Source organism: Lutra lutra, chromosome 5 (assembly GCF_902655055.1).
Source record: "Lutra lutra chromosome 5, mLutLut1.2, whole genome shotgun sequence".
In the NCBI taxonomy this organism is placed as follows: Eukaryota; Metazoa; Chordata; class Mammalia; order Carnivora; family Mustelidae; genus Lutra; species Lutra lutra.
In genome coordinates this window covers 144,492,366-144,507,780 of record NC_062282.1, presented here as the reverse complement: position 1 = coordinate 144,507,780, position 15,415 = coordinate 144,492,366, and the positions used below count along the sequence as shown (strand labels likewise).

The 15,415-nt window shown below is 49.2% G+C and overlaps 1 pseudogene; it reads right to left on the bottom strand.

Moving 5' to 3' along the window:
• Window positions 1–420: 420 nt before the first annotated feature.
• LOC125101221 (histo-blood group ABO system transferase-like) lies at window positions 421–1,113 on the bottom strand (annotated as a pseudogene).
• Window positions 1,114–15,415: the final 14,302 nt, after the last annotated feature.

Sequence of the window (15,415 nt, the reverse complement as noted above, 5' to 3'; positions counted from 1 at the left end):
TCAAGGTGCAGGGACCGGGAGGGAAGACTCAACCAGAGGCCATCCTGGCTCCCCAGGTGCTGCAGGACCCTCACTCCCAGCCCCACCAGGTGTTATCTGTCTAGAACCAGGAAGAAAACCTTTTCCCTCAACTGTTCTTTTTTAAAGACAATTGCTCAGCATTGACACAGGAAAACATCTGACATAAAGCTGGATCCATTCATAGCTGCAAATGACCTACAAGTTATCAGAATGTAGTGTGACCACAGAAAGGACCTTGTGTCCCCTGGCAGGCCTCCTGTGTGTGGGTACAGCTGGGGGCCTGACATGCCTGTGTGGCCAGTGCTGGGCTACATGATCTCCTTGGAGGGGACCAAAGTAGGAACCTGCTCTGAGAGCTCTGGCTTAGAACAGTACTGCCTGACAGAGACAGACAGCCCTTTATGAGTCCCAGATGTCCTGGTGATTCTTGGGCACTGCCACAAATCTCAGCTTCTTCATGAAATGGTGGGGGGGAGGGAGGGCATCCCAGCAGCCACAGGTCCCACAGATCCCACAGGTCCTCCAGGGATAGCACCTTGGTGGGCTTGTGGTCCTGCAGGTACCTGTTCAAGAGGCTCTCATCACACCACACAACCTCAACCCCATTGGCCAGGTTGACCCCCATCACCTGGTGACAGGCCAAGGTCAGTCAGTGAACCTCTACCACCAACCCCCCAAAAGAGGCTCCCATGTCATAAACATTGCCCTGGTCCCTGGGGATCTGGGCCTAGAACTGTGGCCAGCACTGGAAGCTGAAGTCTTCACAGGCCACCCATAGAAATTGGGTTGCAGGGTGCCAAAGAAGGGGGACAGATCTCCATGCCCACATGATCGCAGAACTTCATGTCTACATCTGCAAACACCAGGTCGTCCACCTCACGGAGGAACCGCTGCTCACAGAAGCAGCTGACCATCGCCATGTGCTGCATGGACACATCCTGCCAGTGTGGGGTGCTGGGGACCTCTAGGACCACCACCTTCTAGCCCTCCCAGGGGGCACATGGTCCCGGCAGCCCACTGGTCAGTGAAGACCTAGTAGGTGACCCTGTGTCCCACCATGATGGGCTTCTCTGCCCTCTGCAGGAACAGCTCCAGGAAGACCACCTATCCACAGGGATGAGGGACAAAGTAGGATGAGGGTCCCTGTCAGAGGCTGGTGGCAGGAACCCAGAGCTGGGGACCATGGACGTGGGCACCTTCTTCAAGGGGGCAGGCCCTGGGCTGCTTTAAAGAACAGCCACTCTCCTAGTCTGTCCTGAGCAAATCTGCTTGTGGGGCCTCCCTACCTTCTGCTCCCAGGGATGGGGGCCAACAGTACTCCATCATACAAAGGGGAGCCTGAGGCTTCAGAGGTAGGAAACCAACCTCACGGTCAGCATGCTGGAGCCAGGAACACTCCCCCTGTGCCAAGCTCCCAGGCAAACCCTACAGGTGCCCTCCCTGGTTGACCCCCTGCAGGTCCTGTCCCCACCTGCCAGGAGTGGAGCAACTTTGGGCACAGCCCTCCTTTCTATGGCCTACAAACAGGCTAGAATCAGCAGGGCTGGCCTCCTTTGCTTGTAGAGGGCTGTTGCTGGCCCCCATAGAGCTGTCTCCATCCCCATAGGGTCCTCCCTTGAAGGCTACTGGGCCTGCAAGGTCCATCAATCGACCACAGATATTCCTAGGAGGGGTCACCCTCAAACTCCCCCAGATCAGGAATCAGGTCCAGCCCATGGGCAGGGAAGGGGAAAGAGGACTGCTGGAAGAAGACGGGGCTTGCTTAGGCCCCTGACACGAATCCAAGAATGTAAGCTTCTAGGTCCAGGGCTACATCTCCCTGGCCCCAAGAAGCTGGAAGTCTTATCTCTCTGAGGGGACTACTTGTGGGGACAGCAGCTTCCCCATCGTCAGCAAGGGTGGTGAACCGCATGAGACTGGTTTTTTTAAGGTTTTATTTATTTATATGACAGACAACTAGAGAGGGAACACAAGGTGTTGAAGAGGGAGAATCATGCTCCCCACTGAGCAGGGAGCCCAACATGGTGGGGTTCGATCCCAGGACCCCAGGATCACAGCCTGAGCCTAAGGTAAAAATGCTTAATGACTGAGCCACCCAGGTCCCCTGAGACTGATTTTTTTTTTCCACAGGCACTAAGGGTACTTCCTTGTGCCTGCCCAAACTCCAAACCTAACCCCAGCCTAAGATACTGTATGATTTCACTTATATGAAATATCCAGACACACAATATTGTATTTGGCTGCAGTGGCCAGGGGGAAAGGACAATGGGGAGTTGATGTTTCATGCATACAGTCTCCCTTGGGGAGAATGAGAAAATTCTGGAGAATGATGTACGACCATGGGAATTCAGCTAAGGCCAGAGAATTGTGTACCTGAAATGCTTTAAGGGGTCAATGTTCTTATGTTTAATCACTATGAAAAAGTGAATGAAGGACTGATGTATGTCACAATGTGGACGGACACTGAAAACAGCCCCAGTGACATAAGCCATATAGAAATACCACTTAGATGGGAACCGTCTGTGCTCCTTAAGTCCATCAAGGTTACCAAAATAAAGGAAAGTCCTGGAAGAAGTTGCAGAAGAAGAAAACTGGATCCGAATGGAGAATTTCAGACCATTGTGCAGGTGGTGACAGCTGAAGTCGGCCTGTGGTCTGGGTTCAAATGTGGGAACCATCATGATTTCCTCCCTTGAGGTTACCTGGTGGTTTCATGGGACAGTGTCCCTCTTTGAGGAAAAATGCACCGAAGTAGCCTGTGTGAAGTGGCAAACATGGTAAAGAAATGACAGCTGGGGAGTCTGAGTGTGGTTATTTCCATATTTGGTTATCAGCATATTTGTGCTGCTGTGACAAGTTAATGCAGATTGGAAATCAACTCAGAGTAAACGACTCTTCCAAACATCCACGTTAGCACCATGTCACAGAAACAGAGAGGACATCAGACTTCAGGATGGAGGCCAAGCCCTCCCACATCCAGGTCATCCACCTTGGAGAGGCCACTCACCCTTATAGGAGGACACATGTTAGCAAGAGACTAGTGGGAGGTTTAAACTGGGGACCCCTGTGTCTCGGGTGCAGTAGAAGCAGCAGGATATGGAATTCCAGTTTTCCACAAGACTCCACCACAACCTGGTTAGAATTGTGGAAAAGCAGGAAGGGAAGCCTCAGTAAAGTGGTCTGGGGACACCGGAAGGGGAGGCTAGAAGGGGGTGCCTGGCGCTCAGTGCCCATTACAGACCCCACATTACAATCCCCCATGGGAGAGACTCATCCATTCCAGGCCCCACACGGGTAGCTGGAGGGTTCATCTCCTACAAGAAATCACCATCCCCACTGCTCAGCTGGTGAGAATCCTCCATCACCCCGAACCCCTGCCTTTCTCCAGGGGACTTTCCTTCCAAGCACCCCTCCCAACTTCTTCCTCCTTCTTCAGGAGGAAATACTGTTCCTCTCCTTTGTTTCTTGCACTTGCCTATGATGGGGCTGTAGCTTGCTCGTCCCAGATTGCCATTCTCTGCTCTTCCCAAATAAACCCATGTTGCTGGTTAAATAATTGGCGTTTTGAGTTTAAGCCGAACAGAACTAATAAATTCAAGAAACTTGCAAGGAACAAAATCAATATAAACAAATCAATTGCATTTCTATATGCTCCAAAGGCACCATCAGAAAGAGACTATGGAGAACAATCTCATTTACTACCACATCCAAAAGAACAAGATACCTAGGAGTCCCCTGAACCAAGGGGGTGACAGACCTGTCCTCTGACAGCCATGAAACACTGATGACAGGCAGATAGGGAGACATACAGAGAGAGGAAGACACTATATGTTCAGGGAAGAACCGACACTGGGAAGATACCTCCTTTCCCCCAAAGCCATCTACAGAGTCTGCGCTGTCGCTCCCGAACTTCCAGACTCTGGACCAACCCTGAGGCAGATGTGGACACGCAAAGGACCCTGCAGGGCCGAGGCGGGGGGAGCATGAGCACTGAGGTAGGCAGCCGCTCCCTGACTGCAGACTGTCTGAGGAGTCCCAGGAACCAAATCCACGAGTGCATAAACACAGACACAGGATCCAGGGTGCGCATCTGAGCCCAGAAAGTGGAGACCCCACGGCCCCGCAAACAGCACTGCAGGAGGTCACATCACCACACCACAAAACCACAGAAGCCCTAGTGTGCACACAGCATGCCCTTCCTCTGTGGGGTCCTGAGACCATGCACCCCCTCATCAGTCCCCGCTCAGACGGCTTCTCCCCACCTTCTCCTCCAGTGGCCAGACTGCTGTCAGTGTGGACATGGTCCCACATCCTCCACAGCGGGTCCTGTCAGTGTGGACGTGGACTCACATCCTCCCCAGCTTGTCCTGTCAGGGTGGGAGCAGCCCCACGTCCTCCAGAAGTCTGCATAGCTGGTCCTGAGGAGGCTGGGCTCCTGTTCCAGCTGTGGCTGTGCAGGCCAGGCTCAGGGCGGGAGCTGGGGTCTGGCACCCTCTGCAGGCGGTGGAGGCAGTGCAGGACTAGGGGCACTCGCCCTTCACTGGAAGCACCTGCTTCCTTTCAGGGTCCAGCTGAAGCCATCTCATTTTGGAAATTAAAGCTGCACAGATGGGGCGCCTGGGTGGCTCAGTGGGTTAAGCTGCTGCCTTCGGCTCAGGTCATGATCTCAGGGTCCTGGGATCGAGTCCCGCATCGGGCTCTCTGCTCAGCAGGGAGCCTGCTTCCTCCTCTCTCTCTCTGCCTGCCTCTCTGTCTACTTGTGATCTCTCTCTGTCAAATAAATAAATAAAATCTTTAAAAAAAAAAAAAAAGCTGCACAGAGGGGCGCCTGGGTGGCTCAGTGGGTTAAGCCGCTGCCTTCGGCTCGGGTCATGATCTCGGGGTCCTGGGATCGAGTCCCGCATCGGGTTCTCTGCTCGGCGGAGATCCTGCCCCCCCCCTCGCTCTGCCTGCCTCTCCATCTACTTGTGATCTCTCTCTGTCAAATAAATAATAAAAAAAAAAAAAAGCTGCACAGAGCCCACTATCCCCCAACTTCTCCGAAAGTAGCTAAGGAACAACTAATTGGAAACAATTTGGAATGACAACAGCCCCTCACCCAAACAGTGGCACTGAAAATGACCCTGGCCCTGACAGAGACCCACACACTGACCTCAACTTGATCTCAAGCCTGGCCCTGACCGCAATCCAAGACCCTAACCCTAGCCCCCAACATGAACACTGCTCATAAGAATCAAAAGGTAGAAAGTGCAAATATCCACCAATGGTGAATGCATAAACAAAGTGTGATGAAGGGTTTATAAATTTGGGTTCAGGCTCAGGTTTCAATCAGAGTTCTAGATCAGGGTATGGGTTTAGGGTCAGGGTGAGGATTTAGAGTGAGGGGCAAAGGAACAGTTAGAGTTTAGGGCTTTAGGTTTATGGTTTAGGGTTCAAGACTCGGGGCTTATGGGATAAAGTTCAAGATCAAATTTGGGGTTTGCGTTCATGCTGGGATTTGGGTTCAGGGTTCATGGCTCAGAGTTCTGGTTTAGGGTTTGGGTTCGTGGTTCGGGGCTTGAATCCATGGCTCAGGCTCAGATTCCAGGCTTCGGGTTCAATTTCAGTTTTGGGATTCAGGGTTCCAATTTGGGCTTTAAGGTCAGGTTAGTTTTCAGCATTAAAGTTAGGGGTTAAGGTTAGGTTTGGGATGACACATTTTCTTCAGTTGTCACGATGGGCACAAAATTTCTATCTGAAGTTTCTAAATCTGAAATGTGTATTTCATCTGGGTGTCAGGAGCTGGTTTGGAGTTCAGGATCCCAGTAACTCCCTACTGACAGCATTCTGGTCCTAGAGTCTCCCAGTCACCCAGAAGCAGCTTTTTTCTTGGACCAAACATACCCTTGGCAGAGAAGGGCGAGCTGGTGCCAAAGTTGGGATGATTTCACAATGGTAGAGGACTGAAACCAAATATCATGGAAATGTTCATGGAAAATGAAACAGGAGAAAAATAATAGGTCGACTCATGATTATTCCACAATAACAAAGACCAAGTTTCCAACAGAATCTGATAAATTTCCCTAGGAAGGCCTATGGTACTCGTTACCAGTACTGAAAGAGGGCCCCCTTCCCTGGTTTAAACTAAGAATCACAGCAGGACACTTCCTACTTTGTGTCAAAAATAAAATTTTAGGGTGCCTGGGTGGCTCAGTTGGTTAGGCAACTGCCTTCGGCTCAGGTTATGATCCCGAAGTCCTGGGATTGAGTCCCACATTGGGCTCCCACTTCCAAGGGGAGTATGCTTCTCCCTCTAACCTTCTCCCCTTTCATGCTCTCTCTCATTCTCTCTCTCTCTCATAGATTAAAAAAAAAAACCTTAAAAAATAAAATAAAATTTTATTATTTGGATGTTCCAGTGTACAATTTTTTGGAAGCATTGACAACATTTTCCTTTCTCAAATTCTCATCAACACACAGGTACAATGCAGGCAATATTGTAATGCACTGCTCATTGGAATACCACGTACAGGAGGACTATCAGAAGCAATAAAAAGGTATCAAATATGAAACTCAGAAAAAGCACCCTTTATGGGCATGTAATGAGGATCTCTAACCATAAGATCTAACATCTCATCCTATGCAATTCACCCATAAAAATCATCAATAACAACAGCCTTCTGACCACTGTAACAACCTCACCTTTGACCTCTAGGCTTGTAATACACACTCCAATTGCTAGAGACACTCTTCTCAGCAGCAGAATAGGACTTGCCCAGTCCCAGTGGACCAACTGTTACAGTGAAGCCAAAAAAAATCCCACTCCTTGGAAATCCCAGCCATTAGAACACAGTCACAGAAACCACACCCAGAACTCAATAAAGGACAGACATCTCATGAAGCGGATGCTGCAGATGACCACCTTTCCCACAAAGTAACTCTACAGTGGACTCCAGGTTTGTCCCCTGCCCAGGATTACACGGGCATCGCATTCTTCCAATACTCCATCCTCTAAACAAAACCGTGAACTGTCCTCATCAGTCCTGTGTGCAGGCTCACAGTTGAGCCCTGCGAAAGCCAGACACCTTCTTGAGAGCACTCAGCCTCTCACGCCTCTCCTAGCAGATGGAGGGTGCGGTCTCCCTGACTTCTGTACCGACTAGACAATATTTGGAAAAAGTCTTGCCATACTCCATGCAAAAGGCATATTCTCCATCTGCAAAATGATGGACAGTGAAACAGCACGGATTCCCAGCACCTTCTTGAACCTAGGTAAATTGGAGATACAGTTTGGCCAGAGCTATTATCCCCATTCCCCTAAATACACACACACACAACATACACACACACACACACACACACACACACCCTTCCCTTGTGCACTCCAGACCAATTTCCATCCACTTTGCTCATTCTCAGCCATCGTCTCTGCAGAGTAGTACAGTAATACCGAGGTGCTGGGGCTGAGGTGCAAGGTGCTAAACCAGCACCTTGGACACACTTACTATCAGAAATTAATATTCATTTTATTAACAGGTGCATCCCAGGAAATCTTGCCACCGCAGCCATTAGAAAAGTCATTACAACAGACATCCTAACAACTGGTGCCAATCTCCATGTCTCCATTCCCTGGCACCAGGGATTGGCTCATCCATGGACATGTGACCTGGTCCCAGCCAATGAGGTGGGAGAAACCTCAGGTCTCAGCTGGCAGAGCCAAGCATGGGGTGGACCACCTGGGCCAGGGGCTTTTCCATCACGACTGCAGAAGTGGCCTAGGCCAGGCCCATGCCAGTGCCACAGAGGGCCTAGGAAGCCAGGTGCTCCATAACATTGCTGAAGGCCCAATCAGACTCATCCTAAAGCCCACACATGCTAGATCCTCTGCTAACTCAGGAGAACCCTAAGTGTGATCATGGTCTTGGCCTGAATAAGATGACCATCTGTGTGGTATATAACCCACAAGATATACCTGCCAGGCAATGGGGACTTACTCAGCCGAACAATACATACAGGGAATTCAACCACAGACAAACATGTTGTGGGAAGCTCAAGGCCTACAGAGAAATGGGAAGGCCTTCATTGTTTGCTAATCTCACTATCATTTTTTTTTCCTTTCAAGTGGAGGGGCTGTGATCAGATTGGATAGATCCCAGTGTATTCCTACTCTGCCCCTGGAAAAGAAGAGCCCTCTCCCCCATCATCCATCATGTTGCAGATCTGGAGTGTGGGAAACTACCACCCACGGGACCTCCCCCGTATTCCATCAATCAAGTGTGGCCAGAATATTAGTTATGGATGATCTGTGGCTGCTTTCAAGCCACAATGCAAGAGTGGAGTCATCGTTGGAGACACTACATGGACTGTCACACCTAACAGAAAATCTTTACAGAAGACTTTACAGGAAAGTCTGTGCCAATCCCTGGTCTCAAAGATCCTAGGATCACGTCACTTTTTTGAGTAGAACATAGCGCCTTCTGGGTAAAATCTAATTTCTTCACTCCCAGGGCAAGGACTTCCAACCTTTTAGTGAGAATGCCATCTCGATCCTCCTCTATGGACACCTTGAATGGCACATCTACAGGTCTGCAGCCCAACAGGAATTCACTGTTGTTTACATGGTAGTGATGCTAAGAAACAGAGGTGTAAATGTGAACTTGTGAGGGTGAGCATGTGTTTCCTCTTTGTTAGCCACAGTGTGCAAGGGGGATATAATACAGCAGCATGCTTTCTGTCCCACAGGAATGGCCACGCAATGTGGTTCCATAATGTTTTCAGAAGGAAGCCACCTTCATAGAACAAACTTCATCTGGGAGGACTCCCAAGTCCCTTGTCCTGAGCACTATGTTCCACCAAGGCTGGGGGCACACAGAGAGACAGAGATTCTCCCTGCCCATCAGGGTTTTGAAGGATGCCTGCTGTTCCAGGACAAAAGATTCCAAAACCATTCATCTGCCTGTCATCCAGCCAGGCATCTGTGAGAGAGATCTACTCCAAGCAGAAAGGACAGAGAGACAAAAAATGACAGCCTTGTGTGACAAGTGCCACAACAGGGGACACTCAGGACGATTGGGGGTGTGCAGGGATGGCCAGACCTGGGGGCAGGAGGACCAGGAGTGCTCCAGGAGGATGTCACAGCTGTGTGGCTACATGTGTCAGTGTGACTGGGCATTGGCTAGACTGGAAATGACAGTGTGGGCGAGGGGCGGTATCCCTAAACTGTCTTCTGCAAGGCAAAAGTTTGGTAACAAGATTTCTTTCAGTGCGATTTCATGTCACATGTGTCTGTGAGTCCCTAAAGTTGATTGTGTACAACATGAAGTATGTAGCTGGCCATTGCTTTCAAGCCTGAGGTGCCGGGGACAGAGCACCCTTGATCTTTCTTTTTGCTGCTTTCAGAGTTGGATGACTTTTCCCACCTTCATCTCTGACTCAAGGACAGGAAACAAAGGCAACACAGATCTACACTTCGAATGTCACCAGAAATCTGCAAACCCAAGTTCTCATAGGAGCTAAAGGTTCAGGACCAGGGTGACAGGAAGGGGAGGCCAATAGCAAGGAACCAAAGGAACACATCATGCGCACATGAGCTGACCCATTTCTCTACCTGTCCAAAGCAAGCCATGCCTGACAGGAGGGAGTCCCACCTGCACTTGGTCCATCTGTTTGCTGCCCTTGAGCAGAGCAGATGATGGGCTGAGCTGGGTGTGGCTGTTGGGGGGAGATGGCCAGCTGGCCACAGATGTTACCTGCCGAGTACCTATAGGACCAGCTCCTGGTCCTCAGCTAAGATGAAATAATCATTATGTGTAGTGACCTATTTCCAGAGACAGGTCATGTGCTCAGTGCTTTGGTGATTATATCCTCTCCCATTTTATTTTTTAGAAACACTTCAGGAAGGTAAGATTGACATACAAAAAGCTTTCATAGTTAATGTACGCAACTTGACCCTAACCCTAGTATCTAGTTAAGATATACTCGACTTAGAATACCACTCATAAATTAGAGGATGGTTTTTAGGAGCTAAGGAATTCAGGGACCAACTTCCTTCTGTCGTACTATCCCTCGAATCTGTTAAGTTGGAACACATATGTCCACGTGCTATCTGGAGAGTGGCCACACGGCGGCAACAGTGAGTAAAATTGCACCAAACCCCACTGCAAAGCCCATTCTTCCTTCATCCTGTCAAGCCTTGTTCATTCAATGTTCACAGATAATGGTGGAGGTGATGAAAAGTGTGACTTTGTTGAGTTTTTTAAAAACCAAACTAATTATTTCAACCTGTTAAAAATAGAAGATGTTTTCAAAAATCTCAGAGTTGGCGAGATGAAGGCCCAGGGGCCTGGGAAAAGACTATGACTATTGAATATACTCAGGTCTATGTAGGAAACAAGGGTGACTTTTATTCCACTTCTATTCGGGAAGAATTTGTGTCAGCTAACAGCACTGAATCCACACAAAACAGTTCAGCTTAGAGGAAAACAAAAGGAGAATCAACAGCCTCCAGAAGCAGAGAAAAAACACACCCAGGAACCAGGAAGACATACCACGGAGGCTCTGCTCAGGCCAGTTTGCATTTCTGTAGATCCCCTGGAGCTAGAATGCCCCCAATGTCCCTGGGGGTCGTGGGTCAGGCAGAACACACACCCTGATGGTGCACTGTTGGAATCCGTGACAAGTCTCCTGGTCCCTTCCTCCACAAGACACCCCTTACCCCCTGACTACTCCAGCCTGCTTCTGGGAACTGCCAGTTCTCCTTTCTGTAACATACAATGGGGAAAGTACTGTCTCTTCAGTGAACAGTACTGGGAAAACTGGACACTACATGCAGAAGAATGTGACTGGATCACTTTCTCACACCGCACATACAAACTATGAAAGGATGAATGACTTGAACATAAGGACTGAATCCATAAACCTCCAAGAAGAAAACACAGGGAGTTCAGTTTCTCAATACTGGTTTTGGGGAAGTCTTTTTCTCCCTACTGTCACCCTACTGTTACCTCCCTGAGGTCTTGTCCTAAACTACCTCCTGTGGCCCCAGGGCTTTCTTGCTGCTCCTGGACACCAAAAGCCAAGGCAACAAAAGCAAAAATAAACAAGTGGAATGACATCAAACTGAAATTTCTGCATGACCAAAGAAACCATCAAACCCTTAAAAGGCAACCTACCCAAAGAGGAAAAATATCTGCAAATTCAAAATACACAAAACACTCCTTCAAAGCCAAAAAAAAAAAAAAAAAACTGAATAAAAACTGAGGAGAATATGTGAATAGACACTTTCCAAAGATGGCATATGTGGCCAACAGACACAGAGAAAGTTGTTCAACATCACTAATTGCTGTCAGGGAAACATAAGTCAAAACCACAATCAGCTATCCCCTCATAACTGTGGAAATGGCAATCGTCCCAGAGACAGACACCAGGTGTGATCAAGGGTGTGTACACAAGGGGACCCTGTGTACTGTTGGTGGGAATGGAAATTGGTGCAGCAACTGTGGAGGTTCTGGGAAAAAATTAATAGAACTACCACATGACCTGGTAATTGCTCTACTGAGTATTTCTTTGGAGAACACAAAAACACTCCCTCCAAAAGAGAGATGCACTCTCATGTTCACGGCAGCATTATTCACAATAACCAGACATGGAAACACTGACCTTGGGAGCACTATGCTAAGTAACTCAGACACAGAAAGACAAACACCAGAGGCTCTCATGGACATTCCACATGGAATCCAAAAAGTACTGAACACATACATACTGAGAACAGATTGGTGGTTGCCAGATTCAGGGAAGGGGGGAAAGGGGTGAAGGTGGTCCAAGGTACCATGGTTGAGTGATAAAATCCGGAAGTCATGGAATGTTCTGTGCAGCATGGAGACGAAAGCTAACCCTGCAGGATGGGGTACAGGCTCCCCCACTACCTGAAAGTACAGTGTTGCTAGGAAACCTTTCACAGCAGAAAGGGTGTAAGTGGAAAAGGGAATTACCATTCATTTCTACAGAAAAATGAGTGAGCATGCTCAGACACCAAAAGTTCCTTCTCTTTGGCTCTTCTTAGGCCTCAGGACACAACATCCTAACAGATGCCCAAAATACATGGGAATAAAGCACAAAAGATGCTCACAGACACAACTCAAAGCGCTGGTGGCTGGACGCGGAGAGCAGTGTGCTCAGGAAGGAGCGGTTGGGGTGCACACCGCCTCTGTAGCGGTTCCCCCACAAAACAGATGGTGAACGCGATGCCCACTTTTTGACTTTTTTTCATAAGAGGGAAATCCTCTTCAGATTTCTTCCTGCTACTGGAGCTGGGTAATAACATAGATCTTTCCAGAAAGCCAAGTGTCTTACCATGAACTTTGAGAAAAGTGGGGGAGACTTGTACTAGGAAGTTGCTGAAAGGGTAGAAGTTCAGCATTCTCCTTGACACAAACTTCATCAGGTCCACTATAAAAGTCACCTTCCTCAGCAGGTGGAACACAGACTACCTCCTACCCCCAGAAACCTCCTCCTTCACCTTGCTCGAGATAACCCACAAGAGCTCATTGTTACCTCAGTTCCTCCTTTCTCCCATTCCCAATATTGGCAAATCCTATAAGCTCCATCTTCTATAGATACCCAGATTAGGACTAACTCCTCCCTCCAAGGCTGCCTGTCTAGTCCCAACTGGACCCCATCTCTTGCCTGACTTCCTGGAAAAGCTTCATAATTGACCTCCCTTGCCCATCCTCAACCCTATGTCATCTGTTCTCAACACTGTAGTCAGAATGGCCCAGTGAAACAAGGTCCCATGGGGTCATGGCCCTGCAATGGCTTTCTGTCACCCTACTGTTACCTCTCTAAGGTCATGTCCTATGCTGTCTCCTGTGGCCACAGGGCTTTCTTGCTGCTCCTGGACATACCTGGTATGCTCCTGCCCCAGGGCTTTCGCATATGCTTTCCCTTCCATTTAGAAGGCTCTTGATGTGAGATCACTCACATTCTTTAGAACTTGACTCAAGCATCACCTTCCTAGCGAAGACCCACCTGGCCCCTATGTGAATAGCAAGCACTACTGCCACCACGCCCCCTTCAGCACCCTGTCTTCTGCTTTCTATTTCCAGAGAAGTTATCATAGTCAACAGTCCATCTCAACAAGGGGGAAACAGAGCCCTACTCAGAAGGTTTCACCAGTGACTCCTTCTGATTTCCTAGTCTAGAGCCCTGGGGGAACAGGTGACCAGAGCTCTTGCACAGCCAGCATGCCCAGGACAATGGGTCCCCCTACAGCACCCTGAAGACCATCAGGAAAATGAGCCATAAGAGGAATACACTTGCACACAAAACCTGAAACCAGACACCTTCCTCGATTCCAGGTGAGCACATACACATGTCCTCCCCTTGCCTGATGTGCTCATCTGAGAAAGCTGGGCAGAGAAGCATCCCAGAGTCCAAATCTCCCTCTGGCCAAGGTCCTGGGAAACAGACATCTCTCCCCCCTGCACCAGCCACCTGTGATGGCTGTCCAGTATCCTCCTGTGCTGGGACAGAATGGTGCACCTGTCCCTCTCTCTTGGAATGTCATCGCAAACCAGTCTTTGTGGCACAGTTTTCAGGAAGGAACCTGCAGTCACAGAAGCAGCAGCACACAGCAGCAGGCCACCCAGGTTTGGTCTCCGTCTTGCATGTCAGGCCCCATGTGGAACTAGAGCTTCAAGGAGATTGGTGTGCCATGTGGCCTTGGAACCTAATGGCAGGAGCTGAGATTTCAGTTCCAAACGAAAACTGGCCTCTCTCACACAGCACAGCAAAGTGGAGAATTTCTCAGGGGTGTAGCTCTGGAAGAAGTGCTTCTGCTGGCTGAATTCACAGGCACCAGGCAGAGGACACCTGGGGTGCCTTGTCTGAGGAAGCAAGGGGCACACTGGGCAAGAAGCCATAAGGCTGTCTGCGGGCTGCTTCCCACCATCTCAGCCCCCTGCTGAGATGAGGACTGGAGAACAAAACAGGAAGCAAGTTTCCTATCACATCTGCAGCAGGAGGGCTGGCTAGGGAGCAGAGCCCTGTCCTGGAGCAAGCTGGCCTGTGCATCAAGAGTGAAGGTCACCGCCACGGCCTCACAGTGTTCCAGCTATCTGAGGACTCCCCTGCCAGGCTCACACCTGCTGACACAGTGACTTGTAAGACCCAGAGACTGCTTTCCTCCCCAGCTCAATGCTGCTCACAGAGAAGCCAACTCCAGACTCAGAAACGTGTTCATCGTTAGCTCTGGAATTCCCTCGGTTTGTCTACACCAACTCTCCCAGGTGTCCCTTCCAGATCATTCCTCCAGTGCCCTAGGGTTTTGAGCCACTTTCAAGCTGCCCTTCAAAGGCAGGAACGGGTCCGTCTAGGCAGACCAGCCGAGCAACTCTGTGTGTGGGAAACTTGGACCACATCCTCTCTGAACACCAACGCTTCCAAGTCCAAGCTTCAAACCCTTACTCACTGGGCACGGAGCAGCACGTCAGCATGAACACTGCTCTTTCAAATCTCTTGTCTTCCAATCCTTCAAATCAGAAACCAAGCTCCTGTCACCGCTCTATTTTCCTTTCAGAGAAGTAAGGAAAAGGACAGAATAAAGCACTATGTGTGCACAGCACACTTCTATCCAAATAGAATTTCGTGTTCTTTCTCATACAGGCAGCCCAACATTGCCCATGATAATGAGAGGCACCACAAGTTCAGTCCTCATACATATATTTTACCTTGTGTTTTTCCTTTAGATATTTGTATCCTGAAGTAAATGTCTAGATTGCTTTCTTAAAATAACAAGAATAATAATGATGTGGTCATGTAAAGGTCTGGGTCTCCATAGCCAGACAACATGGCTCTGGTTCAGATAAGGATGAAGACACAAACTCTTCCCAGGAAGCAAAGCCCACACCCTCTGGGATCCTGACACGCCATCATGGGTGATGAGCTCCTTTGCTCCATGGAGCTGTCTAAGTGCAAAGGATGCACACACCCTCCAGGGTTCGTTCTGTTTTCTTCATAAATTCCCCAGTTCTAGTCAAAAGGGACTCACTGGGTCAGGTTTCAGAGCCCAGGATGGACCCCCAAGTGAGTACCACCTCCTTTCCCCCCACTGCCAAAGAAGGCTAACAGGGGCTTGTGTTCCATTGAGAGCACAATGAGCCACTCCCCAGGCTCCAAAACAACCTACTCTCCTCCTCCATTTCTCCCCCTCACAAAGAGCACTGCCCCCTGTTATAGCTCTGAAGCTGTGCCTTACTTTAAAAAAATAATTTCTTTTTTTTTAAAGATTTATTTATTTATTTGACACAGAGAGAGAGACACACACAGCAAGAGAGAGAACACAAGAAGGGGGAGTGGGAGAGGGAGAAGCAGGCCTCCCACTGAGCAGGGAGCCCAATGTGGGGCTCCATCCCAAGAC